We start from the raw sequence: 18,697 nt of genomic DNA on the forward strand, positions 1-18,697 counted from the left end.
AGTAGTGGAGCTGATGTTACTGAAGTTGGCAGCCATGGATGACTGGGAGCCACCAAGGCCTTGGTCAGCTGACATTATTCTGGCCCTCAAACATTACCCAGCCCCTGCAGCGGTGTCTACCTCTGTGTGCATGTGTGTGTGTGTGTACCTCCTGTACTATTTGTCCTTGTCCAAACTTCTGGATGGAGTTGCCATTTGCGGCTAGGTGGACAAGAGAAAAGGAGGGAGGGCCAGAAAGAGACAGAGAGAGAATAACAAAGAAGGTCGTAATCTGAGCAGATCCAAGCACTGATCCTCTTTGGTTCTCGTAGCGTGTGTACAGGGGTCACATCAAGCTTGAGCTCCAGGATAAGACGGGCAGGAAAGCAGCAGAGATACGGTATTTGGACAGGCAGTAAAGTCACCAATGACAGATTGAGAAGGATCAGCGTTATCACAAAACAGAAAAAAATATGGAAAAATAATTTGAGTTATCCATCTGTACTGTTTACGTCTCGACGTGTGTGTGCGTGCCGCTATGTCTGAGTCAAGAGCTGCATCTGCCGTGGGATTACTCGCATATCGCATATTGTGATTCATATAAAAATTGTCCGAGGTAATTTCGGTCGATCACCGACAAAACTTCGCCACAGCTGTAATGCCGGAGGTCTGATTTAAGTAAAGGCAGCAGAGATGAGCACTCCGCCTGTAGTCCGGGGATGAAGCTGAAAACCAGCAAACAGTCCAGATGGGTCAGCAGCACAGAGCCAAAGCCCTCCTTAACCTGCTGGATCAGGGAATCAGCCATGCTTCACGACTGAAAGGCAACACACACACAGTCCCCCACATAGAAAAACACTCAAATGAATGGCGACACAGGCTCTACCTGCACACAACCCTCCCATTTACAGCAGGTGTAACAAATCGGGCGGCTTTAAAAATTCTATCCACACTGCAAGTGATAAAGCCCAGCTCACTAGTTTGTCTTTGGTAACTGCTGTAAAAAATAGCAAACGCCCCGCTTTATAGATTCAATGTCATAAAAAGATCAATTTGTTTCTTTGGGAATAAACAATAATACGGTGAATGTAAGATTCTTTTTTACAGACTTGTTTATTTTCATGTAGACTGGAGCATTAGAGATGCCATTATAAGGCTGTCTAAATTGGTCCACTGAGGTTTGGGCTAGCCCATAACAAGCGCGGCGTTTCTGAAGCATTTATGCAACATCGCCCAACATTACAGCTTTTAGTGTTTACTTCAGAGAATTGTTTGGTCCCTATAGATGATCAAGTGTCTCGCAAATTCATAAACCAGTCCTCTGCCAGTTACTTCTGTCTTCTCTAGTCATGTGGAACTGCGTGAAGAGGCGCAGTTTACACCCCCCCCCCCCGATTCCCACTCCAAAAAGACATCCATTAACTTGTTTTGACTTTTTCATTCTATATCAGTAATTAATGGAGAGTTAGCACGCTGGCCATCTTTAAAACTTTGAAGTCGTCAGGAGCAGGTTTTGAAACTAATTCTCTCTCACGCGTTTCTAAATTGTATGATTAAGCATACTGGCTGCAGCTCTGCCTTGCTGCACCGCCGACAAGTTGGCGCGCACGTACAATGCCAGCAATTACTTTTTTATTTTTTTTTCCCCCTGAATAATTGTCAGGGAATTGAGGGGTACACAGAATAAATAAGAACATAAGTCAGGTTTAGGGCACATTGTTATCACAGCTATGCCAGTGCTGTGACTGTGAAATGGAGAATAGAGTTTCAGCGCTCTCGAAAATCGCTCTCGCCCACTGGGCCAGTGTTCCTCTAGTTCAGCTCACCCAGAGTGATATCCTCTTGCCGAGGGTAAGTGCAGGGTCCTGAAATTCCATCCTACACTGATTTACCAAAAAACATTACGCTCTGTCTTTGCTCGAGCTAAGTAGTGCCAACTCCAGCACTCCTCTAAACAACTGTGATGCTGAATTTTTATAGCACTCCAACGCAGAAGAAAATCTTTTTGTTGTTTTTTTTGTAGTAAAACAAAACTGAGACAAGTGATAAATAAAGGAAAGGAAGAGGGGGGGGGGGGGGGGGGGGAGACAAATTCACAAAATCTCTTTTTTGGGGGAGAAACATAAAATAACCAATCCATTATCTGAGCACCACCCCTGCTGTGTTCCCCTGATTCCTTCTAGCTATTAGCAGCTTAGGACACAAATAGATCACACAAGATATTAAAAAGCAGCAGGAATCTAACAGTTTAAAAGCTCTGTCGTAGTCCTTGCTGTGGAACAAAAACATGTCTGAATGCAGTCAAATTATTTTTCCGCTGATTCTTTCTTCTTTTTTTACGGTTATTGTTTAGTATTCATATTTTATAGTACATGTTTTTTTTATTATTAGAGAAGGAATTTTCAAAGAGAAGATGCAAGGCAACAAAGGTGATAAGCTACTCAGCTGAGCATCCACACAAACCCTGCTGGTGGTATATAAAACGTATGTAGTCTTAACTCCATTTTTATTCCTTTTCCCAAGTAAACATGACTCAAATGAATGGAAGGCATTATTTTGTGCCAGAAATATAAAAGCATCTGGTTATACAGTGGCAGTACTGAGGCAGATTTAATAACAAAACCTCAGGAGACAAATGTAATGTGGTTCATAAGAATGAAAACGTACAGATATACGACTTTATTGTATTTCCAAGCTTCGCCTTCCAAACATCAGCCACAGATTTGCGGTTGGCAGGAAATAAAACATTCTGTCAGAAGCGATCAAGGTATCAGGATGTGAGAGGGGCTGGTGGCAACAATTGTTGCCATCATTTAATTGACAGTAGCTGCGACCCTAATATTGTTAAACTCTTACACGAGTGCAAATCCTGGCACACAGTATGTTTTTATCCTTTTACACAAATGTAAAAGGAACATAAGGGAGCAGACAAAAAAATAAAATAAAATAAAATTGCTGGCTTCGGGTAGGAAAAAAGCAAGAATTCAAAACGTCCTTGAGGTTTTCGATGGACTGTGATCGTGTCCATGAAAACACTTAATACATTCATGCTCTTGCACCTCTGATTTAATGAGTATTCACATTCTGCTTCAAACTCTCTTTGGGTTTAGCTCCTTTCTGGGGTTATAAAATCCATGTTGAGGAAAATATTATACTGGCAGACATAATAAACATGAAGGCAGTTTAAGTGATTATGTCAGTGCGCCTTCACCAACTAAATCCATGAAAATCCACAAAACTAAATCCATGAAAATAACACAGGATGCAAGTGTTTGCTCTAAGATATAGTCTGAGCAGTTAAAAGCAAAGCACACACACTCCTCTAAATTGAACTTGAGCCTTCTCACATATCTTATGCTGACCTTATAGCAGATGATATTTGAGGTGATTCAGTTCGAGGCAAATTTCTAATTTAGAGTCTAATCACAGACCCGAGCTCTGCTGCCACCAAACTTCGTGGATACGACTCAGTTAGAGCTGAAGTCATTTTACTAGACATTATGTTATGTATGTTAATGCTATGTTACCCTTCCTTTTTCTTTTATATCACTGAAAATATCTTCTTTCACATCTTTTCTGCTTTTGGTGTGAAGGATTAGTAAAAAAAAACACTATATGACTTTAATGTATTTAATATATTGCACAGGGATAGTTTTAAAGAAGCTATTAACGCCTTTCTTGCAGGTTGCAGCAGGAAGAATAATTGTTCATTAGGAGCCCAGTTTAGCTCTAACATAAATTACTTTCAATCAAATAACAATCAGTTTAGTATATATGTATTTTGTGTGTCTACGATATCCATATTAGTTTGGTTTATTTTCAGTCTTTTACTTTAATATGTTAAATTGTGTCCATTCTTTGAATTACTGATAAATACTCACCTGTAGTGTGTTTGTAAATTACTAAACTTTTGAAAAAAACGTCACCAAGTTTATGAGAAACCATCAATTGATCACAATCCACACAGCATTATCGCCACAGGCGTTTTCTTGTTCTGTGCTGGCTTTTTTGGATCCCGTGTCACAATTGGTCAGTTTCTGGCCATATAAGCAGATAATATATTTACATATAACACTGTTTCACTGGCCTCACAACCTTTAGAGTTCAGCAGATGGTTTGTGTAACTATAAGTCACACATCAATTGGATAGTTTAGAGATTAGCTGACAAAAAAACCTCCTTGTAATTGCTTTGGCTGCGAGCAGATTGCTACAGTCACCCATAGTTTGTACAGAGATCCCCAACTGAAGAATGTTATCCTTCAAAGTAAAGACTGATATTAAGACATTTAAAAAGGTGCAAACTTTTATTTTTAATGGTCTCTGTTTCCAGTTTGCATCGCAGTCCTCACAGTTTGAATACCTCCCAGTGAGCAGATGGTAAGGTGAATGAGACAAGTCTGTGCCTTCCATGGATGACCATGGCAAAGCAAATTTCCAACAAGCAACCTCCTGCAACCAACTGTCAACCAGTCGGGGAATACATATTATTTCCTATCAACTGGTTGTTTCCAGGCAGTACTAGAATTTTATCATCACTGACAACATTAAAAGTTCACTCAAAACAAACAATTAAAAACTTGAAACATCCAGAAAACCTTACATTATGAACCAAATCCTCCTCCTGTGAGCAGTCTTTCCCAAACCACTCTTGGCAGCTGTTCACATATGCCAACCTTTAATTATTTGTTAAAAAATGTCAGGTTTGTTTAGGCTTTTTGTGCTCATGTGGGATTTTTGTAGCTGATAAGTAAAATATTCCACCACAGATGACCTACCACATTTCACCAAACACAGAGGTCCAGTAATATTATTAGTCCTGTACATTTAGGTGATTTTGGTGTCTCTTTTTTTGTTTTTCAAAGTTTTATTTGCTGTCCTCCACCTCTTTCTTCTGTCTGTTTCCTACATCAGAGTTAAAGAGGCTCTGCTGGAAATTATCAAGAGGCTCATGTCTTTACACAGTATGCAGACCAAGTAACAGAAAGCAGGTTCAAATCTATCAGAAGAGTGACATCGGGATGATGAGATGGATAACACGCAGTGCGATAAGGAACATTTTGCTGTCTTTCAAGAGGCTCAACAGTTATTACGTGGCGTTCCGTGCAAATAGGGCTATATTCTTAAATCAATGTTGAGCGACAGCAGGGTAAAGAAAACAGAGAAGTGGACTTAAAGATTAGACCGCTCTGCCTAGATACAACCGCACAAACACGGTGAACGTGAAGTGCCCTTATTATGCACAGTGTCACACCGCACCGCGAGCTCCATCAGGGCTTGACACTTATAGAAACAAAAGAACTCTTGAGACGCGACAACATGTGGTAATAATAAAAAACCGAGGCATTAACCTTAAGTGCGAATGTTCTGTGCAGGAGTTGCAAATATAACTGGCAAAGTCGAACACGCCAAGATCACATTTTTAGAAGACACATTCACACACACAAAAGTCTCAGAGGGCATTTTCAAGTCCAATAACATCATTACATCCATTCGTGTTATTACTATTCACATGAGTGAATAGTAATAACATCAAATATGAATATGGTGTAGACAAGTCATCTGTGTGTGAGTGTGCGTGTGTATAATGTGTGTATGCGGGTTATGAGATTAGAATCATCCAGGACATTCATCTATTCTGTTGCTGGTGAGGCGATTGAGTGGGGCTGGGTGATATGATGGCACTTTCACAAAGGATTACATTACTCTCTTTCATCCCCTTCATGCAGTACTATTTTGCTCTCCCAAATCTTTGCATTTGATAATGGACACTCCTTATGTTATGAATTAAGCTGGTGCTATATAAAGGATTAACACCCAAAGAGATAAAACACACAATCGTCTGCGAGTATATGTTCACGTTAGATACGTATGCTTCTCTTTTGCCAACTTGCATTAATCCACCACTCCAAATTGCCTTCACATGCACATGCGACGTAATGCAAACAGGGCTGCTGTTGCATTTTCGGTGGCAGATCAGTTTTAATTATAGCTGGGAGTAATAAAAAAAGTAATAACCTCATTTAAACTCAGGTTGCAAGTTAAATGCTTCCAATCTTCAACTTCTCGAGCTATGCAACTGACTCCAAACTCCTTAAAGTCGACACCAAGAGGACAGAATGCAGTTCAGATTGAACCAATTAGTCTTTACTGACTTCTTAATTTAAATAATGAAAGTTGGTTTAATAGCTCTGTAAACTGCTATCCGGTTGTTCAGTGATGACGCGACGAATCCTACTTCCGGGTCTAAAGTAGTCTGCGTTTAATATGGCTTTTGTGTTGTTAACATGTTTAATGTTATGTATTTTCTTCTATTTGATCTCAAAAAGCTCCTAAAACAGTCAGTGATCCCTGTTGACCTCCCTCGGCTATTATTACCGCTAATCATTTATTTAAGCTCAGTTTTTAAAACCTTAGGATGTAACTACAGCCCAGCCCATGCAGCAGTATATGAATGACTAACCTCGTATTGTGGATGGATTATCTCAGTTGTTCTCCTGGCTGAAGTTTGGTCCTTGTACAGCATCCTGCCATGCGATTACATTTGTTCCTGACCACCGAGAACACTCACGTTAACTTTTATCGAGTGGAAAAAAAGTTAGCTTGTTTATATTATGCTAACATAGCTGTGTCGCTAGCGGTCACGTAGCACATCATTATATACCAGCTAGCCCAACTTCAGTAACCCTACAAACGTCACTGCTGTTTAGTTTTCTGTCTTCATTTATGCTGGAAGTGATAGCAGAGCTGTACGTTTTAATTTGTTTCCAAAACCCCGCAGTCAGGACATGCTATATTGTATTTAGATAGAAGCTAGCGAGCTAACTCCCTGCTAACTTCTAACTCCGATGTCATAAATTCCGTTTTCATGGATGCCTGGATGTTAAACTCAATTGTTACACCTGGTAGAGCAGAACACTGATCATTTTATTAAAGATGAAAGACTTTAGACAGTTTTTCAACTCTCAGTAATGCCATAGTGATCGTTTGATATATGGACCTGCAGCGGAGTTTAGACCCAGACACGGCTAGTGACGTCAGACTGAACAATCGGATACTAATAATGGCTTCATGTTTTGTATTTTAGCAAAGCAAGAAGCTTTACTAAAAAGCATGCTTCTCACCACCGCTAACCACAAGTCGGACCATGGTGGATAAGACTAACATTAATGATAAAAATATAGAACATTTTTACTGATTATAGTGCAACAACAATAGCTTATAAATCGAGACTCGCTATACATAAGGTACACCTATGTGGGTAGACATCAATTACATTCCCACACTTAGAGAGAAAAATTTCTCCTGATTCTGATTTACTTTTAAAAACTGTACCTGACAGCACATGCAAACATATATCAGCTTTTTCTAACTTTCCCCCCCCCAAACTGCAGCCTGTTCTACAATCTTCTCTCACTTAAACAATTTCAAATAAAGTGCTTTAACCAAAACTGAACTGAAAATGAGCTGCTGTACACCGACCTTGATCTGTTTTTACCTTACCACCTTAACAAAAGCAGGAGAAATAGACTTATGTAACAAAACAAATGTCAGGGACTTATATATACATACTGATAAAAATGATGTATGTAAATTCACCAGATAACAGGACATTGACCGTTTCCCCCTTTTTTGTTCGTCTCCATAATTTCCCTCGTAACTGCTTTGATCCTTTCCAGATGGCTTTTAGCTTTAGCCACTTTGTCTTCTTTTGATTTAATAGTCTGACTACGGTAGTTTTTTGCTATGAACGTTTTCATAGCTTACTCTGGTGGACTTAGCTAATGACACTTTAGCGTGAAGCTGTGACTATTTGCTTGCGCATGCATGAAATAGATCCACTCATAATTGAACATTATGAATGGCTGCTCACTGGTAAGGGATGATAATGCTAAAAATGGGCAGACTCCGGTCCCTGTCTGCTCCATCGGTGTAGTCTTGGATAAAAAGCTAACCACAATTTACAAAGCTAATGGTCAAAAGCTTTGGTGTTAGATGCTAATTTTATCCTGAATTTGTTCAAGTCTTCCTGTCTTGCTAGAAACATTTAATTACATGATTACATGACAGTGTGTTTCTACAAAACTCATATCCCCACCCCCACCAATGCCCACCCTCCCATCCAGTCCCAGGAAAGAAGATGGACTGCATTCGCAGCTATACTCAATCAGTGATACAGAGACATAGCCAGCTCTGTGTCTTTGTTACTATGTAAAGAGGCAGAGAAGCAGAAATGACAAAAGCATAGGAATCTAAGCTACAGTTGTCTGTAAATGCTCTCCATTACAATAAATGACTTCATTAAAATAAAGATGTGTTCAACCACCCTCTGTGTTTCAATGAGTACAACTGCGGAACAATTTGTTGAAGTGCGCTCAAGTAATGGAGCTTCGGATGCAGCCCGTTGTATTTACACTTATCCTCTCAATGTGCTGGCCCAGGACTGCCAAAAAGTATTTGTACCTGTGCAGAGCACCTGAATATGCACACTTATGTACATAGACACAACTGTATCGCACAAAGAGGGCCAGATCCTGCCTTTCTCTGTGCTTATTAAGACATTGAAGCTGTTAGCACCTAGCAGCACTAATCCTATAGCCTTATGCTCACTGTTAGTGGAGCCAAATGGCCTTATACAGAGCAGCTCGCACTCTTTCTCTCCCTCCCTTTTCTGACTCTCTTTCTCCCTGTGTGAGTGTGAGCATCTGTGACTGTTTGTGATGAATGGACAAGGCAAAAGAGGAGAGGGGTGAATGTGAGACATTGCACCACTGAGGCCAGTGAGAATAGAGGGGGAAAAGACAGAATGAACAAGGCAGGCAGAGACGAAAAAAAAGAGGATATGGGTGTATATGGGAGTGTGATTTTGTGTGAATACATCCGTCTGGATGCTAGGTGGAGAGGGTCGGGGAAGGGGAAGGTAGGGTAGTTGCACATGAATTGCATACAAACACAACTACATGCACTCTGGCCCAGCGTTTATGTCCAGCTTGTTAAGCATGCAGAGTGTGCGCGTGTTTACACCTGTGTGTGTTTGCTGTGCCGTGCGCACGCCCGCACGTGTGTGCGTCCAGGCATGTGCAAGGCCGAGCTAGGTTAAACTTGTATTCGTGAAGTGTTCCCAGAAGAGATTAATCATCCTGTGCTGGAATGCAGCATCGCGGTCATATATCATCACCTGACCTCTCTCTCTCTCTGTCTCTCTCTCTGTCTCCCTCACGTAGCAGTGGAGTCAGGGTAAAAGGAGTGTCATTGCATATCTGCAGTAAACAAACAGCCGAATGCTTTGACAGAAGTGGGAAAGGTAGGAAACTGCGCTAATTATCAAATACCAGTGTTCAGCATCAATCAGATGTTACAGAAACCTGTTAAGGTCAGAACCGTTTAAAAAAAAGAGAGGTAAAAAGAAGACAATGCGAGCTACAAATGGGAGAAGAAACTAGCAAAAAAAAAAGAAAAAAAAAAAGAGGAAAATGCTGGCCTTCAGCTGCCTCTGCTGGAGACACGCAGAAGCAGATGGATGCTCTAAAAGTCTTTATTTTAAACAGAATCAGAGCCACTTTAGCTAACTCCAACAAAAATGCTAAAGATGCCAGCCTCATCTCATTGCAGTAACCACAAGAGCATCACTACTGTGGACTAATTTGGGTTTGACTTGGCTGTATAGTCATGCAATATATACTGTCTATGCTGGGAATCATTAATAAATGCCTTTAAATACTTCCACAAATTCCTAAACCACAGAAACTGTAACACATTGTGTGTGTGTGTTTTTATTGTTAATCCTGCATCCCAAAAATATAGATATATATAGCACAAGGTCTGAATGACCACTTCTTTGAAAGGCATTATTTTTGCATATATTTTCAGCATACCCTGCCTTGGCCTATGCATAAGTGAAACGTTTTCCTGGAAGACCCCTTTTTTAAGGAATCAAAGACTGAATGGCTGACTGGTTATTTGTTAAGACAGCCAAGACATCTGAAGAAATGATTTCCAGTAATTGTATCCAGATGACTTCTCTCTTTTTTTTTACAGCACTACATGAAAGCAGTGTAAACCATGTATAACTTCATAATTCTGCAAATGTACCTACACACTGTGAAATCTTGACCTTCAGATGGATTGCAGCTTAATTCAGAAAATGCTTTTGGTGCGTTTAACATTTTTTTTAAAGTGCACTTATGCTTGCGATAGCCAGTCCATTTTTTCTTTTTTTTTTTGGAGTAGGGACTTAGGTGAGGACAACGTGTGCTTCCAGCTGGTGCTTAAACATTCAAGGGTGGACGGGAGGTAGAAGATGCTGCTCAACAAATGTTCTCATCAAACCTTTACATCTTCCCACAGTGAGAACAGGAGGCCAGCCATAAGTCAATGCTATTCTGTGCGAGCTGCAATGCATGTGGAAGAAAGGACCTTTTACTTAGTTGTGTTCAGCAATAGGAAATTGATTCTTTAATATTAAAAATTCAACAGCTGAGTTTCATTACTTTTCTGAGTCTATCCCCTTTCCCTTGTGGAGTGGGAAAATATAACAGTTTATTAAATTACTTCTCTGAAAAGTCTCTGGGGATGCCATCTTAACTCCCATCCTCCTTCACAAGGCCATTTTAGACTGTAACTAGACATGTCTGCTTAGAAAGAGAGACAGAGAGAGGCAGAGAGAACATGGATAGATGGTATACTAAATATACAGATTCCACTGACTGCCACAAAGAGTTTGTAGTTATTTCACTGGCCAAGGAAAGGCATGGAATTGAATGATCCCACATATTAAGGGAAGGGATTATTGTCAACTGACTGGTCTGAAACTGTGTGCATGTCCGTTGCTTAGCTATATCAGTGCTATCATGCAGTTATTAGAGAACATAGATGACATGTTAAAGATAAAACCTGAATGCTTGATTCCTATAGTAAGGCTATTCACTCATTCCACGTGTGCCCTGAAGGAAATGGTCACTGCAAACCAATACAAAGTTCTTCTGATTGACCACTTTTATCCTATATGGGAATGCTGATGGAAGTGATCTTATTCAGAATGGCAATGATCCCATGCACAGGTGCCAGGGGGTCCCAGAATGAGTTGGTGAGTAAAGTCTTTATATCCCAGTCCACTTAAACACTTGTGGAACTGTTTTGGACTGACACATTAAATGATAATCTCCACCAGTGGAATTAACACACAAAATAAGGGAATATTTTTGGGCAGGATAATTTGCCATCCCCCCAGTAGAATTCCAGAGACTTGGAGGATAAATCCCAAAGCATACTGAAGCTGTTCTAATGGCACATGGTGGCTGAGCACCTTACCCTTTACTGCCTTAATGCTGATTTTCCTCTTGAAGTTGTCCTCAGTCTCTACATGTTCGACCAGACAAGGTTAAAGCGGATACCTGTCTAATCCCCACAATATTCAATAGTTCCTGGGTCAGAGGGCTTTACGAAAGTTCACTCTTACAAAAGATCCTTAAGTATCATCAATGAATGCTGTTAATACACTTCCTGATCTAAGGAGCAATGGGGTCAGGCCTTAATGACTCTGTAAGTCTAAGTAATAAAGGCAGTATATTTGAGCATGACTCAACCGGTCACAATGTCTTCTTAAAGGCAGATAAGGACTTTCCCACTATTAACTCCACTCCTCGGGAACAGAAGGAAATAATTTTAGTAACTTGTTAAAAAGAAAAAAGACTGTCTACACTGAGAAAGAAAACCCTGAACTGTTAAACAAAGACCAACAGACGAAGGATGTTATTTCTTGGTGACTTCAATTAAGTTTCCTCTGCAAAAGTTAGCCATGAAATTCAGTTTCATTCGTTTCCAATAAGGTGCATGTTCAGCTGTACCATGACTTCTTTGCAAAAAGATCAGCCTTCAGCCCGTTTCATACACAGTGCTGTAGGTGTCATTTTCACTGACGGATGACTGACAGTGCTCGCCTTCGCTGAAACATCAACATGAACGCTGAGCACCTAAATGAGTGAACACATCACTCACTGGTCAGCGGCCTTTGTTTCTGTGTGTTCCAAATTTCACCCACATCATCCGCTGAAACTGATGGTCTTACACAGCCTTGTTATGATGAAAGGCTCGGTACCAGCCGTTGTCCACATGCAAGCAGGCGCATGTGCTTGGCTGCACTTCAATGCAGGGAGGAAGCTCATCACAAAGCGCCATGAGTCCATGAGAGGGATGAGTTAAAACCAGTCGGTCAGCTGTCAGACAGATGTAGTAAATATTATCCCACTCTGCCATCACTTCCAACACAAAAACCCACAGGATCCATGAGCATGGTAATCCAAGATGAAGGCTGCTCTCTACGAGCGTCACTTTCTCCAAAGCACAGCTAATGCTGGGTGTCACACACCGCACACATGCAAACACACACGCATACGCTCTCATCATGTAATGCTTAGCGGTGTAGTCTGAGCAACACACACACACACACACACACACACACACACACACACACACATAAAAAAACCCGTCAAATAAAATCACAGGCCACAAAGGCTTCTGAGGAGTGTCCAAATCCCAGATGAACGATGAGTTTATGGTTTTCAAATTTCTTGTACGTTTAGGAAAAATCACAGAAGATCAACACAACACAAATCTCAGACTATTATGCATTTTAAAATTTTATTCATGTTACGTTGGGATCTAAGTATTGGCTGCTCCGTCATCTTCTCCTATTATATGTTTTTTTTCGTGGCTATTTTAAGAATCCTTGTTGCGATAAAGAGCTATCCAATGCTCTACGTTAATGTGATCTCTCTTTTTCCACTGAAAAATGCTAGATAATAGGGAGCAACAGCCATGTGCGTCATGGCCTTTTAGAGAGATGCTAAGATGATATGTTGAGTCAGTGTTTTGGTTCAATTTGATGGGACTACTGGAAGCACAGACATTAAGGAGGACTGTTAATTGAGGCGCTCTTGTAAAAAGTGCTTCAACATAAAAAATTTAACTGCACTGGCAGATTCGTCACACGTAAAGTGGTACCAAACGTAATTGAATTCAGTCTTGTAATCACATCAGGAGGTTAATAATAATAATAATACTAATACTAATAATGATTTTAGCTTTCCTTTTATGAACTCCAGCCTTAAAATATCTCAACAGAAAGCCACTGGATATGTCATCTTCTATTGTTTTTTTCACACTCTGTGGTTTCTTACTCATCTACCCACCAATTAATCAATTACTGCAATTAATATAATTTTCTCCTTCATCAGCAAGCCTTTGTAATTTTAGCCTCTCAAAAACCCACAGCATGCTATTCCTACCTATGCCTTGGCAAGCTCTTGAAAGGAGGACAATTAATGTTGAAAGTTGAAATGTTGAAATATAACACAAAGAGGACAATCGAGCATGAATGGATCAAAGTGAGGCCTCGCCAGACGAGGCAGGAAAAAGGAAGGGGGGATAGTATGGAAGCATAACTGGTTAACTGAGTCTGTCCTTATAAAAGCCTTTCCGACACGGTTGTATGTCATGCTGCCCAAACTCTACTGTGTAGGAGGCCAAACAGGGCAGTATCATAGGAATGAGCCCATTCCTGCAGCAGTTTCTCTATCTGGATGTGGATTTATGACACTGAGATGATTGTATATTTGGCTCTAAAAAAAAAAAAGCAAAAAAAGCCCTGAGCTTGTGAAATAACTGGGAGGGTGGAAGGCCGGGCGGACCTGCCTCTAATAGAGCTGTGCCACCAAGCTTAGTATTTTCTATTTACTAGCACGTCCTGACAATTACAGCAACAGTGTAAACATAATCGCCCTCTCTGCATATTCTGACAGAAGGAACATCCTTTTCACCTACCTCTACTCTCTCTAAAGGTCAGTGTTCTTAGTTAATCAGCAGTGACAAGAGGCTATTTGTCCTCTGTTACTACTTATCCTGTTCTTTCCCAAATTATAAAGTGCTATAGTCTAATGTACTGTAGAGCAGCAATAATTGCTAATATATATATATATATATATATATATATATATATATATATATATATATATATATATATATATATATTAACATCACAAATTGTTCCGAACCTTATACGACCAGATTGTTATAACAGGAAAAGAAGTGGATGCTTCAAGATACAACTGTGTGTAGATTATCTGGGTGTGATTGCTCAATTCATTCTTCCAAGCATCTTAAAAATAAATGAAGACCTAAACTTGGAATCCCAAATTGAACCCTGTGGATTTAAGTTATTTAAAAACTTGCTGATGTTGCTATGGTTGCGCTGTCAGAAACAACAGTGCTTAGCAGTTCACACCCTGTCGAAATGGCCAGGTAAAGGGAAAAAATGTTAACACCAAGCAGCAAATGGCTGTTTCCAAAACCAAGCCAGTCAACACATGAAATCATGCGAAAGCCTTCAAATAAGAGGCACTTTACTGCTCTCAGGTAATTATACCTGAGAGACATATAAGCAGGTTTTTTCCTGTGACATCAATTAACATGGTGCAATGTAGTTCTAGTTGACAGGAATTAAAACAAAGGAAACAATGGTAACTGGTTTGTGTTTAAAAGGGATTTTTGGCTCTAAATCGGCAACAAAATTGCACTGGCCTAGTCACAACTATTCAGCTACTATGCTGGTTCATTTTCCAACACTAAGTAAGCTCTGAACTGGTTGGGGAGGACAAAATGTATCAACCAGGCTTTCAGTACCTCTACGGGTTCACACCTGTAAAGTGAAATCGAACCTTTGAGATTTTCTTATGCGCTTTCCATCTGTGACTGTGGACAGTCCTGCACAGTGTGGGATAACACACAGCACAGAGGTCAGACTGGATATCGCTGACCTCCGAACAGCCCCGCAGCCCCCAAAATGCGCGTGTGCCTGCTGACATGCACATGCATTAGGGTTATTGTGTGAAGCCTTCAGTCTTTTAATCCCCTAATCTGCTGAACCCTGGAAATCACTTGCAGTCATCTGTCAGCCAGGTCGGAGTGGGCCACAGGACTCAACAGATTCGCACACGAGTGCACACGTACACACAGCCAAACACACACGCACACACACAGACACACACACACTTTCTCTATGCTAGTCATTTATTCAACAAGGCCAGCCTCATTGCAGGCTAATGAAGATTGATGCTCCTCTTTCCAGGACTCACAGGTGTTTCAGTGAAATGTATGTATAAATATATAACCCATATAGAGCACTGTGAAAAAGAAGAGAGATTAACAGAAAGATCGTGCCCAACAACATCTATGTGTGATTTAACAAATAAAAAGCCATATTTATGTAGAAGTCAACCTGCAGAATATCTGCATGGCAACAGCACTGACTTAATCTTGATGATTAGTTGTGAAGGGACGGCAAGGACATGGACTCAGGGAACCTGTAGTGCTCAGACCCTTAAGTCAACTCTATGCATCTCAGGCCTATTTGTGCATGTGTGTGTGTCATCATGCCAAATAGGACACCGTCAAGGCTAGTCTGGAGATTGCGGTTGACACATCCTGCTGCTCTCCGGCGTGAGCGCCTATTAGCACTTAAGACCGAGTCTCACTATATGCACACACAAACACGGCAAACTGGCCGTGATTACACCTGGCAGGTCAAACACTGTGGCAAACAGCTGAGCCTGTGCACTCGTCCTTGCGAGCGAACCAGACAAATGGCGAGAGAGAGCAACATATGCACTTGTTTCCATATGCATGCATTTAAAAGTGTGTCAGAAGTGATCCCACGCAAATCTGAGGGCTTTGCTTCCTTTTTGATTTCTACGCCCCTGTCAAAAGCTCAAGATGGAGGAATGGAAAGCGGGAGAGAGATCAAAGAGCGTCAGAAATCACACAGACGCAGGCGGGCTTGAAGAGAGCTAAAAAGGTGGAGGAGGAGATAGCAGGGCCGCAGAGAGAAACTGTACCAGTTAGATTGAAGTGTGAATCTCAACAGTGCGTCTCATCACCAAGATCTTCTCGGCATGTGTGTGTGTGTGTCTGCGTGTGTGTTTCATGTCATAAGGTGCCGATGACTGCCAGGCTCTGGGATATACAGCTGGTGTGTGGGCCTCATATCCCTCGCCACCCTGCTTGATACACAACTGACTTTAAAAGTTTTCCTTATTCATCCTTAAACTTCGTGCCTGAAATCCTTAACTAAAAGTCTCACTCATGCTCATTCCTGTGTGTCCTACACTGTTATGTTCTGCTGCAGCTTGAAGGGGGGCAGCTATCCTGTGCATGAGCACATCACCAAAAACAGCAGCAGAAGAAGAAAGCTCACACTTCCTCTGCCCTCACCTCTGATATAATACCAAGCAAGCAGAATAAATATGAATGAAAAAAGCTGAATAAAGTGCAGTGCACAAGACAGAAGAGAGGAATGCATCGTTGCTGCCGTCCCGAGGAGGGGAGGCAAGAGGCAATGACAAGTCAAGCAGCCAATTAAAGCCCTCCAGCAGCTCCATGTTTGTTATTATGAACTGAAAGCGTGATTTTGGTTTCTTTTCGAAGGGCACTCACTTAGGTTACTTTCTCATGCACGTTACGGGGATCGCTGAAAAGAGGATGCTGCGCTGCGGCAGCCATAAACGCGTCGGACAGGAGCTCTTCATCACGAGTCACGGCGGGGTCTCGCAGTCCACCCTGACTCTTTTAGGGTTAATACATTTCTTTAAAAAAAATATGCAGCGCAGAATCGCCATGTGGAAACCTCTCACGCCACAAAAAGTCCACCGCAATTAATAAGGTCATTATTGACGGGACTATATTTTTTGGACGTCTCTACGCATGGCACGTGAACGACACTGCAGTCGCGGGAGATGACCCCGATCACCAATGTCAGCCAAGCGTCAAGGGCTCGCATGAGGACTACAGAATGATATTCGGATAAAAGGCACCTCAATGTCATCGCTCTGCGCTGCCCTCCTCCCCTTCCTACTTGCCACAAGATATGACTGTGCATGTCACACACACACACACACACACACACACACACACACACACACACACACACACACACACACGTGCTGCTCGGTCACAGAAGCTGGCGGGTTAATCAGCAGCATCGTTTCCACAGGAATACATTGCAAAATATCACGTACCTGTTTATAGTTACGTGCGGCACTCACTGCATAATCCTCCTTCTTCAACTTGAACTTTTTCCTTCCCTCCAACCGAACCAGCCCGAAGCTACTTGACACTTGTTTATTGCATGCTTCTCTCTCGCTCTTTTTTCTTGTTTTGTTTGTTTGTTTTTGCCCTGACTATCCTGTCAAGCCGCTATTGAACGCGAAGTGAGATGACAGCACGAGGGGATGAGCTGATAGAGAGGGCAGGCAAGGAGCCTCCAGTTCAGCATCTCACCAAAATCGTGGAATCAAACGGAACCATCCGTTCAGCGCTGGTGGTCGTTACAGGCAAACAGTGCTGACTGGCAAAAAAAGGGGGGGAAAAGAAAAAAAGCAAACCCCCAAAATGGACCAAAACCGGATGAATACGGCTGTGCGCAAACGGCACGTCTTCCGTTGCTTCTCTTCGGACCCGAGAAACGGCGGGGCGAGCGGGCATGCTCTGAACACTGAACCACGGCCGATCGATAAAGGCTGCGCGCAGCGGCACCCAGGGAGCGACCATTCACACACACGGTATAGAGAAATGACCGTGGCTCGCGGAGCGCGCGTTCACGGCCCAGCCAAAGTCAGTGGTCATTATCAGCGCATGCCGAAGAGTAATCCACAGTAGGCTGTTACAGCCACAGCTGCAGCACTACGAGATGAGATGCAGGGGATCAGCAGTGACAGCGATTAAACCATCTGAATCCCAAATGTTGAACTATGCTATGTTGAATAGCAGATCACAATTGAGGGCACTTCCTCTATTAATCTAAATCTATTTACATATTATTGTCACTTTAAAACATATTTAACATGGTGTAGGATTTATTCGAAAAATGCATATTCCACTCAGTATTAATATATGATTACTTGAGGACATAATGGGACAATTTCACGAGAGGCAGCGGCAGCAGCTACATTGCCACATGTATTTACAGCCTAACAAGCAAAAATTGAATCTCAGTGCATTTTTCAGGAAACTTACACATGCCCGCTTTTGGTGTTAGTGCCTTCTTTCCAGGGCCTGGTGCTCATTACAGTGGTCCTCAAGCATCTCTTTTTAAACAGTGCACCCACTGCACTGCAGGCTACTGTTCACATTAGCACACTGCCTAATGGGCTTTCTCCGTATTAGCAGCAATAGAAAGGTGCAATAATAGAAGCATGCAATTATGCACCATAACTAGGGAAAACATTGTTAACAGTTACCCTATTGCCTCTCACTCTCCGAGCTGTAAATGCATATTTCCCAATGGAGGTATGATAATAACGCCTGCTTATTTGAAAACACCTTGTAAGGAGAACCTTGTGGCTCTTTTGATAAAGATTTCATTTCAGAGGCATTTTTATGCATAACTGGGGATTGGCAGGGGACATAAACCTCCCACTTTCTGCTTTATTTATTTATTTATTTTACTCTTTCATTTTCTTCTTGTTTTTTGGCTTTGGCAATCCATCAACCTGCACACAACTGGTATATTGATTGGGACAAAGGTGTCCACTTATAGCGTAAGTAAAATTTAACAAAACTGCAAATGGGTTTGAATTCACAGATGGCTTGGTTGAATTCAGAGCGAAGGGTAAAAGGAACGAGGAAGGAATCACTGGATCTCTAGTGGGTAACACAGGTGCAGTACAA

At 41.6% G+C, this 18,697-nt stretch overlaps 1 protein-coding gene across 7 annotated transcripts in view; it reads right to left on the reverse strand.

The window, feature by feature from the left end:
* Positions 1 to 17,630, reverse strand: part of tenm2a (teneurin transmembrane protein 2a) — a 216,847-nt gene extending 199,217 nt beyond the window's left edge. For all 7 annotated transcript variants that reach the window (XM_076891346.1, XM_076891339.1, XM_076891347.1 and 4 more), the window contains exon 1: positions 17,047 to 17,630. The gene's annotated coding sequence lies outside the window, so the exon portion shown is untranslated. The remainder of the gene's footprint in view (positions 1 to 17,046) is intronic.
* Positions 17,631 to 18,697: the final 1,067 nt, after the last annotated feature.

This window comes from Maylandia zebra, linkage group LG2 (genome assembly GCF_041146795.1).
Source record: "Maylandia zebra isolate NMK-2024a linkage group LG2, Mzebra_GT3a, whole genome shotgun sequence".
NCBI lineage: Eukaryota > Metazoa > Chordata > Actinopteri > Cichliformes > Cichlidae > Maylandia > Maylandia zebra.